This window comes from Chrysemys picta, chromosome 2 (assembly GCF_011386835.1).
Source record: "Chrysemys picta bellii isolate R12L10 chromosome 2, ASM1138683v2, whole genome shotgun sequence".
NCBI classification, from domain to species: domain Eukaryota; kingdom Metazoa; phylum Chordata; order Testudines; family Emydidae; genus Chrysemys; species Chrysemys picta.
In genome coordinates, this window is record NC_088792.1 from 205525783 (window position 1) to 205531782 (window position 6000).

The following is a 6000-nucleotide window of genomic DNA, read 5'->3' on the forward strand; positions in this document are numbered from 1 at the left end:
TTTTTTTTTAACTGCTCAAAGGTCTGTTGAAAATTCCTCAGTCTAAGGCAGCTCAGGCTTGTAGAAAACACTTAGTTCACATTGGCTGTACTCCAGGGTGTAACACAGTTATTAGCATAGTAACTCTGCTGTTAGTATTATATTATCTGATTCTTGCAGTCCTTCTCATACACATAGCTTGATATTTTTTCCTTGTAGGCAGCATGGTGGTTAGAGAAGGAAGTGGGTTTCAACTATCTGAGGGGTGTTGATATATAGCACCACCTCAGTTCATCGACTCTTAATTCATGCACCCACATTAGTTCTTATCCCTATTCTTTCTTATGGTGCATAGCACTCTATTATTACTGCTTGGCCCATCTCCTTCCTTTGTCCTTGTTAAAATTTGGCAGCAATGGGAGCAAACAGAAACTGCTGATTACATGCACAGCTGCTATGCTGTTGTTGCTATGCAGAAACCAAACTATTACATTTTTAATACAGTGCAGAGTATTGTACAAGCTTGTGCTGGGTACGCTGGCAGTTACTTGTGTCCCACGGTCTGCATTATGACTACTTCATATACATAACCAGAATTAAATTGTCAATAAGAGACACAAAGGTAAGATTGTTAAACTCCTTACTCATAATGGCAAACCAAAGCGACTCTCCATCAGGTCGAAAGAGTTCATAACCTATCCCTAAATTAGTGAATATCATCACTAGAAGATCAAGATCAAAATTCTAGGTAGGACCTAGGTATACTTGCCTTATTTTCTGATCTGTTCACTAATGAAGACCCTTTTGAAAATGCTTCCAAGTGCTCCCTTGTGGCTCCCATGGTGATCAGTGAAATCCTGCATCTGCAGCTTTGGAGCACCCTATGAAGTGTATACTATGCACGCTGGAGCACCAGTCTGACTTGGCTCATTCATTTGGAAGTGCTAGTCTGTTAAATTAAGATCTGTGTGGGGGACACAGGAGTGGAATGACTGAAATACATTTTACATGAATTTTAAATTTCTAAATATGGTAGGACAGTGCCCCAGGTTCCTCAAAGAAAGAGCTGTAACTGCACGATAATATACTCTATTTAGAAACTTGCTGGCACTCCTGTTCTAAAGTGCCCTCACTTTGTATTTTTGCTTGCTTTTTGTACTGTCAGCACAGTGTGGTATTTTATCTGAGAAATTGATGCCATAGGTGCTGCACCTTTAAATTTTTAAAGCACCGCTCCTGTGTGCAGCTTTGTTTTTCCTCATAGCTCAATGCAGATTGTCAGTGAAGACAAATGCTGTGTATTCTTTCATAGGGACTTTACATTTCTTCTTTCTTGCTTCATTGTTCTTTTACCTGAAAAAGTCTGGGGACAACAGTATTGCTAACCCCAAACAATCAAAAGTCATGTCAGGCACCCAAAATCAGGAGATTGTTTTAAAAATGATGATTTTTTTTTAAAAATAGTGTTGGGTTTCTTGTCATTCCTTCTGTTTTTTGAACCATTGTGATTCACATTTTCAAGATTTTCTCAGAAGGCATGAAGACAAGAAACTTACTTCTTAAAAAAAAAAAATTCTCACGTTCTCATATAATTACATGTATCCAGGAGCTGGGACTTTAAGAAAAACACCAAGACACTAGATAAAATTGTGAGAGTTGTCAACACGGCTAAAATATACAAAGAAAACTAGCACTTGGTTTTTGGTTGCCCAAAATCAAAATATTTTTGGTTTTCAGTTTTTGATGAAAATGCAGAAAGAAAAAAAGAAAGAAAGAAAGAAACCCCTCAATTTTTCATTGAAATAAAAACATTTTGAATGAAAAATTATGGCCAGCTCTAGCTTTTTATTCACTCTTTCATGAAGGGACAAGTTTTACCTTCCTCCCCCCAAAAAACCCAGAGGATTAATCACTTCTGCACATGGATTTTCCCAATATACTGACCTCAAAACTATTTTCACTTATATAGATACCTAAAGACCTGATCTTACAGTGTTGAGTACTCTGGCCTCAGTCCAGCAACCTATTTAACCACCAGCTCAGTTTTAAGCACATGAATAGCCTCATTGACTTTAATGAGACTATTCACAAACTTAAAGTTAAGCAATGTCTAATTGCTTTCCTACAGCAGAACCAGAGTTCTCAGCACCTTATAGGATCAACCCCTAAAATATAGCATTAGGAGCCTACGCTCCCATTTTAGAAAATCTTGGGCTCTTTTTTTTTATAAACTTAGGTTATTGCTTTGACACAGAGAAGTCCCAGAGGATCTAATTTTTTCTTCTCTCAACCTTCCCTCCTCTCATGGATTTCAGTAGATTGTTTCTCTCCTGGTTACACTTGTGGATCAATTCATACATCTTCTTATAATTGCAATAAAAACAGTTATTTTTTACAAATCATACTGGGTGAAAAATATTAGAATTGATTTTAGACAAAAGACACGGTGGTGAACTTACTTTTCAAGTCTTCCAAAGCTCTTTCTTCTGTGGATTGTAACTTGAACATGTCTCACAACTTGAAATCTATGACCTTTTAGTGACTTTTACAAACTACTTATTGCAGTCATGGTTTTTTCCTAACATCAGATAAAGTGCTGATAGGAGGGTTCTCACAGAGTATGTCAATAGTTTAATGTGCTATACACATAATTCCTGTGCTAATAAATCCTGTGATTGGAAATTTTGTAATTGCATATTATGGGATTAGTAAATACATGCCTCAGGTGCTCTCAACTTGGGAGCTATGTATTAATGCTCATCTTCAAATACACCTAGGCATGTCAAATGCTACTATGCTGGGGACTTTTTAATGTTAACTGTATTTGAAACTATTCCATATACTGAATAGGGCCTGTTTCCCCTCCCATTTATACCAGTGTAAATCAGGAATAGCTCCTCTGAAGTCAATGGACCTGGTTCCTTAAATCTGGTATAAGGGGCTGGGGCAAAATCCTTGCTCCATTGAAGTCAGTGTGAGTTCTGCCATTGATTTCAATGGAGCCAGGATTTCACTTCTGCAGTCTTTTCATTGATTGCAGTGAGCTTTGGATCAAGACCTAAGTGAGAGAGAAATCAGGCCCACACTTTACTATTTTCCCTCTTAGATACTGTTTATAGTGGAAGGATAGAAAAGAATAGTCCATAGGAAATAAAGACTCTTCCACTGGTTGTAACATTTTTTTATTCCATGGAGTTTTGAAGCATAATCTTTATATCCATGGCCAACCATGAAGCGGGGAAGACCAAAACCCAATTCCATACAGGAACAATCTGGGAGGTTGCTCTTTAAAAAGATGAGGTTGTTACAGATATGGCAATTTCCTGCTTTATACTTGAAAGATCTCATGGTATTAAGTGTAGGTATTATTGTTTGTAACTTCTTTATGAGGGAAGGTGCGACAAATATTACAGCGCCATGCAGTATCTTTAGGGTCCATTGTTTGAATGGTCTGTGTAAGATTGTTTTCTACTCTAGGGGGAAGGGCTACCACAGTTCCTACAAGACCTAAAAACAGTCGGAGGTGATTAAATTAAATCAGTCAGGTTGTAATCCCACCTGGAGAGGCACACATATACTACTTCAGACTACATTCTCCAGAGACCAACAGACAAAGATAGCACCTTAGGCTATTTTCCCAAAGTTTACACCGACTCAGGATCTTCTTTCTGGTTCAGCAAACTGACAGGACTTTCTGTCCATGGGTGCCCCAATCCTTCCTGGGATGGGTTGGAAGGACTTTGGTCTACTGAGGCCCCATGAGACTGAGGGGTGACCTCTGGTAAGCCTTTAGCATGCATATAGGAACTTTTATTGTTTTTATGTGTTTTCTCGGTAATGCTTTCACTTTAAGAATAAAAGTGCTTGCTTATAAAGACTTGTGTGGTAACTCATAATTGCTGGCAATTATGGTGTTCATAGCCTTTGAAGAGCAAGCAAAGCACAGAGGCAGGCCTGTTTAGACAATCTGGCATTCTGGATTTATAACACTATAGGTGGGGAATGGTGCAGCCTGGAAAAACCCCTAGTCAGGAGGGAAAGAGACGTGGGTTCCTGCCCAAGAGAGGTGATGACTGAGGAGCCAGGAGCCTAGAGTGGGTGCCCTTGGTAGCGCACAGAGGGGGAATATGGGTGCAGTTGCCCTGAACAGGGATGAGGTGATCTGTTCATAATCATTCCTATATACCCTGTATGACATCTCAAAGTATAGATCATACTTAACAGGAGAGAGCTGGGGAGTAGTGAGAGAAAATCTGATTTGCAAATAAACACACCAAGCTTAGTTTTGTGGGGGCATATTATTATTTACAATTATTCAGACAACTCCAGAAAAGGTCTGAGAATCAGGGCCATGTGACATAAGTGATAAACCCAGCACAGGGCCAATAACAAATAGTGAATAGTCAGAGTGAACACTGTGTGGACAACTCAGAGTGTTTAACTTATTCATACAAATTATTCAGTGAATTTTTACCCATAACAAATATTTTCAGAGGAAATCAAGCTCAGTTCATGAATGATTTGATAACAAAAGAAAGGGCTATATTCATAACTCACATTATTTTTGATATACAGTTTGACCAGTTCTGCTTGCCAGTGGGTCAGATTTTCTGCTGTCTGACACAAGTAGGTTGTGCAGCACATATGAATGACAAAAGAACATTTTAAAATATATCAGTAATTTAAGTGGTAATCATTAAATAAAATGTGAATTTTAAAGTGGATATATTGTAAACAATAGTTTACATAAAAAGTTGAACTAATTTTGGCTTCTAGACCGTTTTTTTAAATGCAAGCATATCCATGGAGGACATGTGTTAGATAAGATATAGAATCTATACTAGATAAGATTATTTTTCAAGGATGTTTTTGAGTTCCCACAGGAAATAATGGAAATTCCAGAAAGGCCTAAAAAAAGAGCTAAAACAATAGGATTTTGATGAATAGGTGCCTAATATTTTGTGTTCATTGGGCATACATTCCTTACACAACACTGAAATGAGGTAGTTACCTACACTGTCTCTAATTGTATAAAACACCCACAGCCAAATTCTGCCTTCACTCATACTTATACCACCCTCCTGAATGCCCAGGCATTTTTTGGGATGAATTTGTATGTAATTTTTATCTATAAACACATTTATAGTAATCTACCTGGCAGTGTTTGAAAAAACAGAAAAAAGACATTAGCAATTTCAATGACTAAGGATACATTTCATAGGTGGTTGTACAAAGGAAGGGCAATGCAGATATAAACAATAAATTGATCTAAATAATATCACTGAAACCTAAGTCAAGTATTTAGTCTATTATATTGTTCAACTTGATGTATTAACCAAAATAAGAGTTCCAGTGGCTAATAGTTAATGCCTGATCTAATATCCATGGACTTCGATAAACTTTGTAGCAGGCTCTCAAAGCACAAAGCAAACTGTAAGCCACATTAAACAGCATGACCCTACCTATAGCATTGTTTCCATTTTATGAACTGAAAAAAATTATACATACTGCAAGAGATTTTTTTCCTTCTGAGAAAAAAATATTATTTGCAGGCAGTTTACAGGGTTCTAAGTACCTCTTAATACCTTTGAATTATTAATCTTTTAAAATCCAAGATGCTTGTCATTAAATATTAAAGAATAAGATACAGCATTGTAAACTACAACCAAATGGTGAAGATACATTAGTAGCTGGGATACCATCTGGACAATGCTATTAAATATCCATCTGCTTTCAGCATCTTCCACATGTGATTGACAATAGGTTTTTCTTCTATAGAAAGAACTTTTTGATTTCTCGAGACATACCTCTGTATTGCACCATTACCTTTTCTATGCCTACATAAGGGCAAATCTGCATTTATTGAAACACTGAGTATAATATATTGTCAAGGAAACTGGGTCCTGAGTGATCTGGCTTAGGGGATCAAAGCAGGAATCAGGCTCAGAGGGTGGAGCGAGGGTCAGCACCAAAGTGAGAGTCTGAATGCCAGAGCCAAGGGTCAAGACAGAGTCAAACCCA

At 37.5% G+C, this 6000-nt stretch overlaps 1 protein-coding gene across 1 annotated transcript in view; it reads right to left on the minus strand.

The window, feature by feature from the left end:
* ARHGAP28 (Rho GTPase activating protein 28) overlaps nucleotides 1–2509 on the minus strand; it is a 174597-nt gene extending 172088 nt beyond the window's left edge. The window contains exon 1 of the mRNA XM_005303105.5: nucleotides 2439–2509. The gene's annotated coding sequence lies outside the window, so the exon portion shown is untranslated. The remainder of the gene's footprint in view (nucleotides 1–2438) is intronic.
* Between the last annotated feature and the right edge of the window lie 3491 nt (nucleotides 2510–6000).